Source organism: Leopardus geoffroyi, chromosome C3 (assembly GCF_018350155.1).
Source record: "Leopardus geoffroyi isolate Oge1 chromosome C3, O.geoffroyi_Oge1_pat1.0, whole genome shotgun sequence".
In the NCBI taxonomy this organism is placed as follows: domain Eukaryota; kingdom Metazoa; phylum Chordata; class Mammalia; order Carnivora; family Felidae; genus Leopardus; species Leopardus geoffroyi.
The window spans coordinates 151,463,662-151,481,839 of NC_059338.1; the positions used below are offsets into that span (position 1 = coordinate 151,463,662).

The window sequence follows — 18,178 nt, forward strand, 5'->3', positions numbered from 1 at the left end:
TTTGTTAAATTCGCTTTTATCTTATCAATAGTTAGAAAAGCAAAAATAGATGAAAACAGATAAAATAAAATACCCACTTCAGGCAAACATCAAGTCATATGATATTATCTACATAATCAAGATTTTTCTAACATTAATGAATTTAATGAATTTGGTATATATGTCACAAAGAAAATCACATAATTTTAGAAGCAGAAGAAAGCCTAGGTCAGATCAAGTCCAATTTTGTTTCTTTTTTTTTTTTTAATTTTTTTTTTCAACGTTTATTTATTTTTGGGACAGAGACAGACAGAGCATGAACGGGGGAGGGGCAGAGAGAGAGGGAGACACAGAATCGGAAACAGGCTCCAGGCTCTGAGCCATCAGCCCAGAGCCGGACGCGGGGCTCGAACTCACGGACCGCGAGATCGTGACCTGGCTGAAGTCGGACGCTTAATCGACTGCGCCACCCAGGCGCCCCCAATTTTGTTTCTTTAATGATGGGGAAACCCATTTCCAAAGAATGAAATGAAAGTGACAGAGACGCCCAAGGCTGGTGGTGCTCTTTGGACAATTCCGCAAACCCACAATTCCAGAATCATAAAATTACCAACTTTAAAGCATAGGAATTATTTTGCTCCTCTAGGCAAATGATGTTCCATGAAATCACTTCACACCTTTGACTCACTAAAGTGCAGAGATTTTTTAAAAACTCTGTTTAAAGCTTCACATTTGAAGCATTACGAAACATAACTTTAAAGGTGGCATTTTGTAATTGTAGAAGTTACCTTCTTGAAGGCCTTTTAAGTCTTATATTTAAGAATATCTTTTGGGGCACCTGGGTGGCTCGGTCGGTTGGGCGACCGACTTCTGCTCAGGTCAGGATCTGTTGGTCTGTGAGTTCGAGCCCCCAGTGGGGCTCTGCACGGACAGCTCGGAGCCTGGAGGCTGCTTCGGCTTCTGTGTCTCCCCCCTCTCTCTGCCCCTCCCCTGCTCACGCTCTGTGTTTCTCTGTCTCTCAATAATAAATAAATGTTAAAGAAAATAAAAATAAATAAAAATATGTTTTGTTTGTCGTAGGTTAGTCATACCCCGTCACTCGGGTGGAAAAGAGTGAGGTGAGAATTTCATGCTGTAAAAAAAGGTCTGATTAATAACCAGGTTTTTATTCTATGACCATCACTTTTATTTTTGTGTTTTAAAAATGCTTATGCCTTTATTTTTGAAAGAGAGAGAGAGAGACAAAGGGAGAGAGAATTTGTGAGTCAGGGAGGGGCAGAGAGACAGAATCCCAAGCAAGCCCTGAGCAGTCAGCACAGAGCCTGACGCGGGGCTCGAACCCACAAGCTGTGAGATCATGACCTGAGCAAAATTAATAGGTGCTCAGCAGACTGAGCCACGCAGACAGCCCTATGACCATTATTTTTTTTTTTTTAATTTTTTTCAACGTTTATTTATTTTTGGGACAGAGAGAGACACGGAGCATGAACGGGGGAGGGGCAGAGAGAGAGGGAGACACAGAATCAGAAACAGGCTCCAGGCTCTGAGCCATCAGCCCAGAGCCCGACGCGGGGCTCGAACTCCCGGACCGCGAGATCGTGACCTGGCTGAAGTCGGACGCTTAACCGACTGCGCCACCCAGGCGCCCCATGACCATTATTTTTAAGTGATGGCATGTGATAGAAGAATTAGCAGCTTACTTTAAAAACATCTGCCTCATTCGTGACTCTGTAAACAACATACATCAATAAACGTAGCTAGTAAAGACCCATCCGATAATGATGAGAATAAAAGCATAGTAACATTAGGTTAATTTCTGAAAGTGTCCAAGTTTACATTGTTATGGAAATGTAATTAAATCATTTGAGGACGGTAACTTTGAGAAATATTCACTTTAAAAAGTTTTATTATGCATAAAATGATTTAAAAATTGTTACTAAGTCTAACGGGAAAGAGATGGTTTACAACTTAACTTTGGGACTTTCTTGGGACCTGTTAGACTCGTTTGCTTTATCTTGCACAAAAGTTATGCTCTTTTTCATGTATCTTTTGCTTGCCCCCTGGAAAGCAGAATCAATTCCCACTTCCATCAACTTAAAATTGGTTCAGATGTCAAAACAGATAATGTCACATCTAAACGGGAAGGTATGAACATATTACTCACATCATGGGACACTCTGTGGAGACCATAGTGATACCCAAGCTCATCGAAACTGGCTTGAGTGAAGACAGGTGCTGGGAGCTCTCCTCTTACAGTGAGGGCTGGACTGACCTTTAGGATTCCCAAGCACAATATGCATTATTTGTAGTTTCTATTCAGCATCGAGGGAAGGAGCTCTTGGGCTTTCTAATCCGTCTGATGAGTTACGGGGCAAAAGGGAACTGGGTAGAAATGGGGCTTGAAAGTGTCAATAGTCAAAGCATCAAAAACAGAGTTAGATTCTGTCTTGCATCTTGTATGCTATATATTTTACTCTCCACTGGCTAGATGTTCTTGGTCTGTCTTCCAATCCACTGTTTTGTTCTTCATTAGTGCCAGATTTCTGCTTAATTGCTTGTACATTCAGTCTCGCAAGTAATTATAGTTAAAAATTGTTTTCTAAACTATTTAGTGCTATCATTGGAAGACTTGTCCAATGTATTGTCCAAAGTATTTCATTCATAGCACTTTTGGATTCAAAGGCCATGTGACATTTCCATAGAAGCTTCTCCCTTAGGAAAACACAGGGTGGTTGTCCCACTTTGCCTGTAAAATACGCTAGGCTTTCCTTTTTTTTTTTTTTTTTAATTTCTTTTTTTCAACGTTTATTTATTTTTGGGACAGAGAGAGACAGAGCATGAACGGGGAAGGGGCAGAGAGAGAGGGAGACACAGAATCGGAAACAGGCTCCAGGCTCTGAGCCATCAGCCCAGAGCCCGACGCGGGGCTCGAACTCCCGGACCGCGAGATCGTGACCTGGCTGAAGTCGGACGCTCAACCGACTGCGCCACCCAGGCGCCCCTACGCTAGGCTTTCCTAATTCTCAGGTATTTATTAGCAATCCTCACTGACTAAGAGACTTCAATGTATATTCTCCTGTTTAGATGTCATCAGTTCTAGAAGTGACTTTGTGCTCTCTGTTTTATCTTTTTGTATTTCTCTATGTGTTGAGGCTCCAGGTGAAAACAGAGACTATTTATTGAGGACTCTTAATCTCCCAAAACTTGTGTGTGAGTTAGTTACGCTAAATACAAGAAAAATACTGTCAGTTGGAAACACAATACATGTGGCTCCATAGCAGCTTCAGTTCAGCCAAGGTTAGTAATAATCTTTTGTCTTGATGCATGTGAGGAGGCCATGTATCAATGTATGACTGCAATCCATTTTCTCATTAGTATAATAACTACACAAAAAGTTATTGTGAATGCCTCAAAACATAACAGAAAAGTTAAAGTAAATGCTAACTAAAGAAAAATGGAAGACAGGAACTTGTCTTTGAGCGCATTTATTCATTTGTCAACTGGAAAAATACCTGTAAAGTCGACATATTGGCTGATAGAATTATCCCAATGGTAGTTTCCTGATTTTTTTTTTCACTTCTAAAATTTATTTATTTATTTACTTATTTATTTATTTTTTAATGTTTATTTATTTTTGAGAGAGAGCACAAGCGAGGGAGGGGCAGAGAGACAGAGGGAGACAGAGATCCAAAGCAGGCCTCCAGGCTCTGGGGCTTGAATTTATGAACCACAAGATCATGAGCTGAGCCAAAGTCGGATGCTTAACCAACTGAGCCACCCAAGTGCCCCGATTTATTTTTTAAGTGTAAAACTCAGCAAACGTAGAAGTTGAAGGCGAAGAGAAAAACACTGACAATAAATTATTTAAATTTTCCTCTTTCCAAATATCTGAACCATCCCATGTACCACTGTTTCCACTGTAGCTTGTGAAACCCAAAACTTCTGACTTCTGCTCACTAGTCTGAAATAAGTCCAGTAGAGATCGCACTGGTGAGGTGCCAATTCTCTTTCCTTCTTGTATACTGAGATGTTCAGTTCTTTCCTTATCTAATACCACAGTTGGTTACATATTTTCTTATTTACTCCTAGTGTTTTAACTTTCTGATGCATCTTAACCAAAAGGTAAACTATCCATATTCCCGATTGTCACATTCATTGGGCTCCTCAGGAGGACTGTGGGATGGAGTCTTTGCCGGAACTGTTAGGTGATCCTATTAACTGTTCGTTGCTAACAGATCAGAATCGCGACCAAAGGATGAAGATCCTTTGCCTTCAGATCCTTTGCTGGGAAAAGCACAGTATGTGACTTCTGCTTTGGTTGAGATGCAGTGTTATCTGTATTGACATTAGAAACTCGTACATACACCTGTAGCCTCCATGGACGGTGATCTATCGTTAATTCTTCTAAGTCATTTCCATTTATTATTAACTTATGTCCAGAAATGTCAAGAATACATCCCTATTTATTTTTATGTGGGCATAGATGTGTAAAATTTAGTTTTATGTCATTTTCAGCAGGGTTTAACATGTACCATTTACTAGCCATTTTCTCATCAAATCCTCTCAATTCACTTGAAGGGTCAAGGATGCATTCTGAAATAAGCACACACTTTTATTCAGGTTCCTGGGTTTCTTTGTACATGAAACTCTGCTCAATTCCCTGTACATTATTTTCTCTGAAGTCTTTCTGAGAAATATGTGGCAATTCCAGCTTTTCTTTTGGTTCAGACTTTTTCAGGATAGTTGCAATAACAGGAGAAAAGGATTTCTATAAAACAGTGTATTTTATTATTTTCTTTTTGGTTATGTCCCTTTCATATTCCACAAAGTGAAAAATTAACTTAGATACAGTATCATCAACAACTTGACAGAGATTGCGCTGGGCAGTTTCTGGGTTGCTTACTTAGAAGATGAGTTTTGAGATCTTCAAATTTCTGCAAGCAATATTCACCGTATCTTGTTTCTTCTTCTCTTTCAATTGGAGTTGAATTGGGATGCCATCTGCTTGGGTTTTTTAGTTTAAACTAAGCAATCAGCTTTTGGATGCTGGAGGGCTTATCTACATCAAATAGACTGGAATGCTTCTGAATAATTTATAAAAGGCATATTGGTCAACTGAAGACAAAATGGTCTATAAAGTTGGCTTGTATTTTCCATCTTCACAAAAGGTTTTTTGAGTCTACCTGTTCTTGCTTTCTGGGTGCCAATACCTACTCTTTTCGCCATAAATATGAGGAATTTTTACTCCCCATGATATGGCATTTGATAGTACACTATAGGAAGGAACAACATCATGGTCCTTGATAGCTGTTTCAACCAATGCTTTTCCTCTGCTCAAACGTGCTGAGTCTAGAGACCTAAAAGAATTTCCATCACGGCTGGGAGGAGGTGAAGTGGTTTGTGCAGTATGGACTTGGTACAGAAGAAATTCTTAACAACGTTTGTGCAAATTTAGCTTCTTTTTTTATTTGAAGTAACATAACTGATATCTTTGCTGGGAAATTCTTCACTGCCCTCTCAGATACCAGATATAGTGACAGAAGGTAAGTCAGTATAAAATGCTTTACCCAAAGTGGCTTATATTTGGATTTTTAGAAAGTGCTTATGTTACTGTGCTCTGATTTTTAAAAAAAGATTGTTTTTCAATCAGTTTGTTTCCAACATTATTAATTTATGTAATGATGCAGAATACAATCAGGAATTTAACTTGGACAGGTATGTTTAAATATTGCCTGTCCCATAATATCTCTAAGTTGAATGTTACCTAGTTTATTTTATTTCTTCTCTCTTTTCACGTGCCATAAGCCATTGGTACTTCTTCAGAAAAAAGAAAAAAATCAATTATATAACTTTAAAGGAATTAGCACTTTCATATGGTTGTTTCCATTGAATTCAAATTTCTTATACTGTAAATCATGTTAATTAAATAGTTTATATATGATTTGAAATCAAATACACAATTGACGCTTTTGGAATCTCTGTCTCTGAGACTTTTCTTCGTGTATACCTTACCCTTCTAAAGCAAAACTAAGTAACTCTCCAAAGGACAGCTGTAGTAACGATCTCTTCCTTAATTTAGAAGTTAGGCTGGAGTTAATGATAATTAAACCTTCATCACATATTGTCTAACTTATAATAGTTTTGTAATATAAAAGGAAACTGCAGAGTAAATAATCTAGCAAATCTATTCATTACTAACTCATCTTGCTTTAAACAAAGTGTTTGATTATTGTAATTTGATTTTCATAAGGAAAGAGCATGAAACATAGCTATATGTATGTCTAGTCATATATTCATGGTTTTATTCTAAAAGAAATTGCAGGCCCCCTTGCTGAAATCTGACAGAAATAAGCCAATTATAAGGTTCAGATGTAAAATGTAGATATTGCATCTCTGCGAGACTCCTCACTGTGGTATTCAGTCACTGACATTAAGCAATCTGTCATTTTCCTCAATCATCAAAATCCCATCTGCAGGTGACAGTTGCTGTCAGAGAAGGCTAGAAACAGCTGCTCCCTAATTATGAGGAATACGAATAGAGGGATGTAAGAAAGTCCAAGCTGGATAATTCTTGAGGCTGGCAAAAATGATTGCTACCGTAGAATGCAACAGCAAAGGAAAATTTGGGGGAGTATTTCTTACAGAGGCTCACCTACACACGAAGAATCTGCTGGCCATGCCCCCTATAGGGGTGTATTTAAATGCTCTTCTAAATGTTAGGTAGACATAAGCAGGTTGCAAGAGCTTTGATTTAAGAATGTTCATTTAACTAGAAATGAATGGTCTCCAAGAACAAGTTTCAGAAAGTTTTCTTCCTCTGGATTATTCATTTGTTTAATTTAAAAGCAAAGATTTGAGCACACTTCCTTTCAACACAGCAATGGCCACTAATGGATCTCATTGCCTGTAACTAATGAAAAAGAATTTTGGCAAGGCATTTCCTTTTTAATCTATAATTTGCCTTTTCACTATATCTTTCAAAATAGAAATGGGCTTTCCGCAAAGTGTGTTTAACTCTTACACAATACTAGTGGGAATGCAAAATGGAACTGGTACTTCCAATGAAAGAGAATTTGTCATTATAAAATTAGATATATTACATAATATATATTCTACATAACTCTACCTTTGGCTCAGCATTCTAAGAAATTATAGTGAAGATAAAATGCCAAAATATCAATAAACAAATGTATGCATAATCTTCTTCTTCTTCTTTTTAAATTTACATCCAAGTTAGTTAGCATATGGTGTAGTAATGATTTCAGGAGTAGAATCCAGTAATTCATCCCCTATGTATAACACCCAGTGCCCATCCCAACAAGTGTCTTCCTTAATGCCTCTTGCCCTTTAGCCTATCCCACCACAAACAACCCCTCCAGCAACCCTCTGTTTGTTCTCTATGTTCAATAGTCTTTTATGTTTTGTACCCCTCCTTGTTTTTATATATATTTTTTTGCTTCCTTTCCTTATGTTCTTCTGTTATGTATCTTAAATTCCACATATGAATGAAGTCATATGATATTTGTCTTTCACTGACGGACTAATTTCGCTCAGCATAATCCCTTCCAGTTCCATCCATGTTGTTGCAAATGGCAAGATGTCATTCTTTTTGATTGCCGAGTAATGCTCCATTGGATATATATACCACATCTTCTTTTCCATTTATCTGTCGATGGACATTTGGGCTCTTTCCATACATTGGCTATTGTTGATAGTGCTGCTATAAACTTGGGATGCCCTTCAAAAGGGCACACCTACATCCTTTGGATAAATACCTAGTATTGCAATTGCTGGGTCGTAGGGTAGTTCTATTTTTAATTTTTTGAGGAACATCCATACTATTCTCCAGAGTGGCTGCACCAGTTTGCATTCCCACCAGCAGTGCAAAAGGGTTCCTTTTTCTCTGCATCCTTGCCAACATCTGTCGTTGCCCGAGTTGTTAATTTTAGCCATTCTGACTGATACGAGGTGGTATCTCATTGTGATTTTGATTTGTATTTCCCTGATGATGAGTGATGTTGAGCATATTTTCACGTGTCTGTTAGCCATCTGGATGTCTTCTTTGAAAAAAGTGTCTATTCACGTCTTTTGCCTATTTCTTTACAGGATTTTGTTTTTGAGTGTTGAGCTTGATAAGTTCTCTATAAATTGTGGATGTTAATCCTTTATCTGATATGTCATTTGCAAATATCGTCTCTCATTTCATTGGCTGCTGTTTAGTTTTGCTGATTGTTTCCTTCGCTGTGTAGAAGGTTTTTATCTTGATGAGGTCTCAAAAGTTCATTTTTGCTTTAGTTTCCCTTGCCTCCAGAGATGTGTTGACTAAGAAGTTGCTGCGGCCAAGGTCAAAGAGGGTTTTGCCTGCTTTTCCCTCTAGGATTTTATGGTTTCCTGTCTCACATTTAGGTCTTTCATTCATTTTGAATTTAGTTTTGTGCCTGGTGTAAGAAAGTGGTCCAGGTTCATTCTTCAGCATGTCGCTGTCCAGTTTTCCCAGCACCATTTGCTAAAGAGACTGTCTTTATTCCACTAGATGTCCTTTCCTGCTTTGTCAAAGATTAGTTTGCCATACATTTGTGCGTCCATTTCTGGGTTCTCTACTCTGTTCCATTGATCTGAGTGTCTGTTTTTATTCCAGTACCATACTGTGTTTATGATTACAGCTTTGTAATACAGCTTGAAGTCCGGGATTGTGATGCCTCCAGTTTTAGTTTTCTTTTTGAGGACTGTTTTGGCTATTCAGGGTCTTTTATGGTTCCATACAAATTTTAGGATTGTTTATTCTAGCTCTGTGAAGAACGATGGTGTTATTTTGATAGGGATTACATAGAATATGTAGATTGCTTTGGGTACTATTGACATTTTAGCAATATTTGTTCTTCCTATCCAGGAGCATGGAATATTTTTCCATTTTTTGTGTCTTTTTCAATTTCTTTCATACGCTGTCTATACTTTTCAGTGTATATATATTTTTCACCTCTTTGGTTAAGTTTATTCCTAGGTATTTTATGGTTTTTGGTGCAACTGTAAGTGGGATCAATACCTTGACTTCTCTTTCTGGTTCTTCGTTACTGGTGTGTAGAAATGCAACCAATTTCTGTGCATTGATTTTATATCCTGTGACTTTGCTGAATTCATGGATCAGTTCTAGGAATTTTTTTGGTGGAGCTTTTTGAGTTTTCCATATACAGTATCATGTCGTCTGCAAAAAATAAAAGTTTGACTTCCTCCTTGCTGATTTGGATACCTTTTATTTCTTTGTGTTGTCTGATTGCTGAGGCTAGGACTTTCAGGACTGTGTTGAATAACAGTGGTGAAACTGGACATCCTCTCATGTTCCTGATGTTAGGGGGGAAGCACTCTGTTTACACCCATTGAGGATGATATTAGTGGTGGGTCTTTCATATATGGCTTTTATGATATTGAGGTATGATTCTTCTATTCCTACTTTCTTGAGAGTTTTTTATCAAGAAAGAATAACCGTATTTTGTCAAATGCTTTCTCTGTATCTGTTAAGACGATCATGTCATTCTTGTCCTTTCTTTTATTGATGTGATGTATCACATTGATTGATTTGTGGATATTGAACCAGCCCTGAATCCCAGGTATAAATCCCACTTAATCGTGGTGAATAATTCTTTTAATGTATTGTTGGATCTGGTTGGCTATTATCTTGTTGAAAATTTTTGCATCCATGTTCATCAGGGAAATTGGTCTATGGTTCTCCTTTTTAGTGGGGTCTTTGTCAGGTTTTGGAATCAAGGTAATGTTGGCCTCATCAAATGAGTTCCATTTCTATTTTTTGGAGCAGTTTCAAAAGAATAGGTCTTAACTCTTCTTTAAATGTTTGGTGTAATTCCACATGGAAAGCCATCCAGACCTGGACTCTTGTTTTTTGGGAGATTTTGATTACTGATTCAATTTCTTTACTGGTTATGGGTCTGTGGAATTTTTTTTATTTCTTCCTGTTTCCGTTTTGGTAGTTTATATGTTTCTAGGAATTTGTCCATTTCTTCCAGATTTCCCAAATTAGAGGCATATAGTTGCTCATAATATTCTCTTTTTATTGTTTGTATTTCTGCTATGTTTGTTGTGATCTTTCCTCTTTCATTCTTGATTTTATTTATTTGGGTCCTTTCCTTTTTCTTTTTGGTCATACTGGCTAGATTATTTTATCTCTGCAAAAAGGGATTCTATGCTTTTTTCAAGTATAGTATTCTTATTATGATTCTAAATTCGAGTTGAGACATCTTGCTTCTATCATAGTTGATTAAGTCCTTGGCTGTCATTTCTTCCTTCTTTTTGGGGGGGGTGAATTCCTTCAATTTGTCATTTTGGAGGAATAAAAATAATTAATAAAAAATTCAAAATCAAAAAATTAAAAACAACACAAACAATCAAATAAAGGAAGCTAGATCCTAGATGTGTTTTGGTATGGTTGTTGAAAAAAGCTTGATAGAATGAGGAAAAAAAGAAAAAAAAGAAAAGAAAACATATAAAAATTAAAAAGTGAATACAGTAAAATAGAATAAAATGACATGAAGTAAAATAGGATAAAAAATCTATAAAAAATTGAAAGAATATAGTAAAAATTTAAGAATTAGTAAAAATGGAAAATAAAAATAAAATTTTTCTTCTTTTGTATCCAACAATAAGGAAAGAAAAAGAAAAATGAATAGATGGACCAGTAAGCAGAATGAAATCCTTATGAAATTACATCCAGTTTCTCCTGGACGTCAAACTATGAAGAATTTTATAGTCCACACACTAAGCAGGAGAGATTTCCACTAGGTGGCAATGCTTGGCTTACTGGGGTGGATTATTGTGGCATGTGGGCACATGTATGGACATGTGTGGGAGGGGTGAAAATGGGATCACCAGGCGTCCTAGTCTCTAGTGCCAGAACTCTGTGCTCTCACCAGCGACAATCAAGCACCCCTCCTTTGTCTCTGGCTTCTGACCATTCCCTGCTTCTACACTGTTGTGTCCAAGCTGTCTGCCTGCCAGGGGACACTTCCTTGCTGAATTTTCATCACAGATGGAGCTGTGATTCCAAACCCCTCACTTCTGAGGGCCTCGTGACATCGATTTACTCTGACCCGCTGGGGAAGGGTCTCCCTGAGCAATGGCTGGGTTTTGGCTTGTCCCTGGGAGTGCTCCTGTGATTGCACAGCTACAGAGGCTAACAGATTGTGGCCGGGTGCCAGCTTGCCCCAGAAAGAGTTCACGTGATTGCCTAGCAGCAGTGGTTCAGCGATTATAGCAAATCACAACACACAACTGATGCCAATCACCACACCCTGGCATCTTTGTTCCAATACCAGCAATTGTCTGTCCTTTGAGGCCTGCTGGGACTTTTGCCTATGGGGTAGGCACATGACCTCTACCAAATGCCCTCCTAGCAGGGGAACCACTTCTCCCCATGTCGCCCATGGACCCCTCGGACCTTGCGGCCTGCTCCTGGGGATTTGCCCTTCCCACCAAAGCACTGCCAGGTATTGAGCTCCAGTATTTCTGACTCTGGTCTCCCTTGCCTATAGAGTCCTAATGGTATTGAAACCTTCTCCTTCTCCTTCTCCTTTCTTCCTTTCTTGTTCAGTCACTTCGACTTTTTCTCTTTCCCTCCAGCTACTTTTGGGGAGAGTGCTTTTCCTGTACTCTCCCTTCTGTCTCCCTCCTCTCCACAAAAACATTTACCTACCCTTTGTGGCTTCTCTCTCCCCCAGTTTACCTCTCCATGCATGTACCTGCCAAGTTCTGTGGCTCAAGTTATGCAGATTGTTGTGTTAATCCTCAGATTAGTTTTCTAGGTGTGCAAAAGTGTTTGGTGCTGATCTAGCTGCATTTCAAGGATGAGAGATGCACAGAACTTCCATGCTGCTCTGCCATCTTGGTCCCTCTGCTGCATAATACTATTCTTAAACTCAATTTTAAATGATAAAGATCAGAAAGAATTTAAATGTCCATTTATAATTAATAAATTATGATATAGCCATACAATGTAGTACACAAAGCTCTATGGACTATTATGGCAAAATCTCCATGAGTCATTATTAGATTTAAAAAATAAGATTAAAGATATCCACATAATTTGAATATTATTATTTTGAATACCTAAGAAGGAAGAAAGGTAAACATATGTATTCACACATACATATACATGTATGTGTGTATATATATATATATATATATATATATTTCAAGTTTATTTCAGATGACTTTATTAACAAGTGACTATGTTGAGTTTTCCTTCCAAGTAACTAGGATAGTTTGGAAGGACATGCATATCAGTGCAGGAAAACTGGTGAACCTGAATCACATGACTGGGCAGGATATCAAGCTTTCTTGTGAATTATCTTCTCTTTTATCTTTAAGTTTTTAATTATTTTATTTGAGTACAGTTGACACAAAGTGTTACATTAGTTTCAGGTATACGACATACTGATTCAACAAGTTTATGCATTGTGCTATGTTCTCCATAAGTGTAGCCACCTTCTGTCCTCCTACATTGGTATTATAGCATCATTGACAATGCTGTGCCTTTTATTCCCATGTTATTCATTCTGTGACCAGAAGCTTGTATGTCCCTCTCCCTTCACTCATTTTTCTCTATCTCCACCACCTTGCCTCTAGAAGCCTTCAGTTTGCTCTCTGCATTTATAGGACTGATTCTGCTTTTTATTTATTCATTTGTTTAGATTCCACTTATGAGTGAAATAATATGGTATTTTTCCTTCTCAGTCTGACTTATTTCACTTAGCATAATACCCTGTAGTTCCACCTATGTTGTCTCAGTAAGCATGACCTCTTTTTTATGGCTGCATAATATTCTACTGTGTATATATACGGCATCTTCCTTATCTATTGATGGACCCTGAAGTTGTTTGCATATTTTGGCTATCGTAAATAATTCTTCAGTAAACATAGAGGTTCATATATCTTTTCAAATTATGTTTTCATTTTCTTGGCATAAATATTCACTTATATTTTAAAAATGGTTATTTATACCTCCTTCTGTGATAGAATAACCGTACTAGAATTTCCCTGCAACTGAAAGTGAACTAACAAAATATACAAAGCATCGATTTTTAGACCTTACAAAATTAGAAGCACAGGACTATTTCTCAGAGCAGGGAAATCCATGAGTTGAGGCCAGTATATTCTTTGGATCTCTGCATAGATAAAATTTCCTGGAGGTGAAACAATGAACAGATGTGGAACACAAGGAGGTTGTCATGATCCAACGGTACTGACGAGACAGAAATCATAAGTAGGGGCTCTGACACCTGGGTCTATTGGGGAAGTTCACTAGAGAAAGACCAGAGCTGGGAGAGGGAAAGATGGAATTCTCTATTAGCATTCCACTAGGATCTTTGGCTGTGTCTTATTTGTCATACAGGTGCAGCAGCTTGGGTTGACAACAGAATGAAAATGGTAGAGATTGTGCATGCTAGGAAACACAGGAGTTTCAGACCAGCCAGAGTGGCAAAATCTTACCACGTATCTGGAATATTCAAATAAGACAGTAGAATGGCTACACTGAAGATGAAGAAATGTACTAAAATAAGGATTCTTGAAGGCTGTAAGACATTCTAAAACCATGTCTCAACAAGATCATTTTAATCTGCAAGTAAACCAAAATTGGGGGGGGGATATTCATAATACACATATTTGATCTTCAATCTGTCTCCAAAATAACAATGTTCACAAATATTTAGAAAACAAATTAAATTTAAAATAGGAAAAAAAACAATAAAAATGTGCAAAGATGTGAAGAGAAACCTCACAGAAGATATACGAGCAGACAAAATACCCTTGAAAAAAATGCTCACCTTCCTTAGAGATCAGATAAATGAAAAGTAATCACATCACTTTCACTAGCATGGCTAACATTAAAAGTCTGGATCATTGAAAAGTTTTTTGAGGACTTTGAACGACTGACATTATTAAAATTGTTGACTGGAGTGTAAATGGAATTTGGTAGCTTTTTTGGTAATCCCAAGCATGTGCCACCCCAGGAACTAGCAATTTAGGAACTCTGCTACTTGAACGGATGGAAAGGCAATGAAAGCACGTGTCCTCAAAAAGATGTGGGCAAGATTGCTCATGGCATTTTGTTCAGAATCACTTCAAACTGGAACCCCCTTGTTGGTCAATATGTATTCTGGATTGAATTGTATCCCCAAAGTTGGTTGAGGCCCTAATCCCCAATGTGCCTGTGCTTGTAGATAGGGCCAAAAGGGAGGTACTTAAGGAAATATGGTCATTATGTGAGTGGGGCTTTTTCCTAAGATGATTAATATCCGTATAAGAAAAGGCACCAGAGGTGTCACTCTCTCTGCCATGTGAGAAAACAGTGAAAAAGCACCCATCTGCAAGCCGGAAAGAAGGTCTACCAAGAGCTCTCTATACTGGCACTCCGATCTTGGACTTCCAACCTCCAGAATTCTGAGAAAATAAATTCCTTCTGTGTAGGCCACCTAATCTATAGTGTTGTGTTACAGCCCCTGGGCCAATACAAGATGTAGAAAGAAAAATAAACTGTTATAAATAGAGAAGACAAAAATGTTTAAACGCATCTATTGGTAATGCAGGTATCAGCATAGTCTAATGTCAACGACGTCACATTGAGTAAAATCAACCAAACATTAAAGAATATGTGCAACAGAATTTCAGTTTCATTAATTTCTACAGGGACAGAGGCCAGGCTGGTGATTGAGACGAACGAGGGTGGGTGATTGACAATAAAGGGGAAATTTCCGGGATGATGAAATCCCTGTCTTCATTGGAGGACTAGTTACATGGGTAACCTTTTTAGTGAATTTGGATTTCTATGAAGCTACATAATTTTCATGGGTCAAAGAAAGACAATCCTAAATTTTAAAGCTGGAGGAGACTTCAGACTTAATCTGGCCGCTTCTTTATTTTAATGAAGCGAAAGCAATGATTTTCCATCATGTTTTACTAGCTAAGTCAGAACAATTATCAAAAAATTTTTTTTGATTGCAGGGTAGTTTTTTTTTATTATATTTTATTTGTTTTTACTTTGTTGTCTTTGATAAGAGGACATTTTACATATTTTTAATAGTCACCTGCAACAACATAAATAAAATAGTAAAATTTCTGGTTACTAAAAAAACCTGAAAATAAAGTTATTTCTTTATTGCACTGTCATTCAGAGTATGTTCTCTTATTTACTGTCTATATGAGTTTGAACAGGTTGTGCTATTTATCAGTGACTTGTTTCTTTTATTTACTTTTTAAATTGTCATCTGCAAAACGAGGAGAAAGACCATACTCCCTTAACAGGTTGATTTTGAAAATTACATGAGATAAAACATTTAAATCTTATCAAATGATACTTGACATATTATAAGCACTCAGTAAATGACACATAATAATGAAATACATAAGTATTTGTGTATTTTGGATGTCTGTGCCAATTCTAATTTTTGTAATTCTCTCAATCATATAAAAATGATAAAGCATCCTTTCATTCAAATAAAAAAAACTAACTCAGAGTTATGGAAAGAGTATTTTCTCTGGAGTAGAAACAAAAACAAACAAACAAAAAAAACCACAAAAAACCAGTTTGTCAAATTATCCAGAAAACTTCAACTGTTGAATGGGAAAATATTTTGCAATGCCTAACGTATTAGCAAACCCACAAACTGTAGGTTTCTTCTCATTTGTTTGTGTTTTTTTTTCCAACCACAAACAAATGAAAGATAGTACTTCCATGATAACATAAATATGGCAGCAGAAATACAAGTGAAAAAAAAAAAGAAATTTGCCAAAAGACACATACTGGAACAGCCTCTAAAAGAAATCTTCTCAGTTGCACATTAGAAGACCACAAGGTGAAGGGATCTGGCCTCCTTCTGTCTCCCCTTCCTCACGCAATTTTTTATGGCCAGCAATGGGAATAATCTATATCTGTAATAGTCCAACAAAAATGTGCTCAGTAGGTCAGGGATGAAAAGCCAGGAAAAAAAATAAGGAAAATTGAGGAGTAAAAAAATTGATATAAATTATTCAAAATGCTAGTTTTTGTATAATATGAAAACTTTAATTTCAAAGTAATCTCAGCATTTGTTTAGATATAAATACAACGGGTATTTATTGAGTGTCTCCCAACAACACTGGAAAGTAAGCATTTATAGATGAAGATATTGAAATTCAGAAAAGCTTAACAAATTGCTCTAAATTACACACTTGGCATTTACAAAGCCAGGGTTAGAATTTTAATTGACTGACATAAAAAATAGTGACGGATAACAACACAGTCATTAAAATTCCAACGCCTAAACAATCATTGCATCATTGTTAAATCTGTAGAGATGTAAAATCAATGAAATAAACATACACCTCCTGGATGGAGTCAGTTTCACTTACTATAATAATAGTTTGAAGCTTAGCTTACCGATTTAGCCAGTATTGTTATTTACCTTGGCAACAGTTGTTATTTTGTGTAATTATTGCTGAGCTCTATAGTTAATTATTACTATTTTTTGTTTACAGCTGCAATCCAATAAACATTTCTGAATGGCTTTAGAGTAGAGCAGTGGCTAAACTGTTTTGAAGAAAGAGAACTTTCATCATTGGTAAAGTCTGCAAATAGATCAAATGATTTAAGGACTTGTTCAGATGATATATTTGTTTGATCTCTTGAAAAAGAGCTCCCATCAGGGGGCATATTTACTGACGAATTTTGCTTTCAGTGGGAAGTCAGTTATATTTATTTATTTATTGTATGTGGTGGTGATGGAAGAGCGGGCATATTTGTGATTTATATCTCAAGACGGAACTACTACACGTCCTATGCTTCCACACCTCGATCCTACTGGTTGTGTCTGAGCTCTGGCAGGGAAAGTGTCTATTTATACACGTGGAGACTGGACGATAGAACAGCAGATGTGGAGGCATGCCGGGAAGGCCCGTGGCTGACCTAGTCTGCAAAGACGCTCTGCAGTGAGCTGGAGAGAGAACACTGGATTGGAACTGAGAGTCACGTGGATGTGCTCACAACCACATTCCAGTGCTAGGGATACAAAGCAAAGAGACAGCGTCTCTTGGCTTTTTCTTTTTTTCCTTTCTTTCTTGCTTTCCTTTTTTTTTTTTTTTTTTTGGAATCGGCACTGGATTGTGTTGCCCTTGACTTAAATGACAAAGGCTGATTGTGGGAGAAAACACAACATGTTGCTTTAGACTTATCAAAGTTGGGGTTGTCTGTTCCTTGGCCGTCTGGGTATTGTCTTCCCAATGCTCAAATCCCTTGCTTTTATAAGCACCCTAACATTGGTCAGGTCCCTTCTTCCCTGACGCAGCTCATAGTGTTCCGGGAGGCTATTATGACTTCTGTCTCTAAGACGCAGCCCGGACTCACTCTAGCCAGAAACTCCTGTGTCTTGCTACCATTTATTCTTTCAGTGTGGATATGATCCATTTTTAGCCAATGGACCTTGAGAAAACTTTTAATGAGGGTTTATGGGGAGTGAAACTTTTTTGTCTGTCTGAAAAAGCTACCAAAAGCAACTCTGGATGAAGAAAAGTGTTATAAGAACTCCTCATGTTATTTAGTTAAATTCTGTCAGAGGAGGACTCTTTACATCTTTACCATCTCATGATATATTAACAAGAACTAAAAGAACAAGCTCAATGCCTCTCATGTAAACTATCTGAAAACTGTCAATATCAGCAAACGAGTGTCTACCGAAGGCATCTTCCTCTCCATAACACAAAACCCTTCATTTGTCCAAGAAGCACATTTGTCTGCTGGCAGACTGGGAACCTGCCCAAAAGTCATCAAAATAGGACAAGACAAAGTCAAGTTGCAACGACCTTAGCGCTTTTACACTGCTGTGCAAGAGAATAAATGCAAAAGTTTCTCCCCAAAGACAAAGTAGAAAGCCAAGGTAATTGCTACCATTCATCTTGTGACCATAAGAGGAAGCCGGTCTTAAGAAGAAAAGCTGAGTGAGAGATGAAAAGAAATTGGTCTCCATGTCACTGTTGAACTGCTGAATCAAACCAACCCTGAAGCTGTTCCTAACTCTGATGTGTAGTCCTTTATTGCCTAAGCCATCTGGAGTTGATGTTTCTGCAATTTACAAGAAAATAAAGCCTATTAAGCATATACAAAAGAAGATATCATGCAGACGATTGGATATATATATATATATGTGTGTATATATATATA

The 18,178-nt window shown here is 37.4% G+C and overlaps 1 pseudogene; it reads right to left on the bottom strand.

Annotated features, from left to right (window-relative positions):
- Window positions 1-3,778: 3,778 nt before the first annotated feature.
- Window positions 3,779-18,178, bottom strand: part of LOC123586655 — a 58,000-nt pseudogene continuing 43,600 nt past the window's right edge.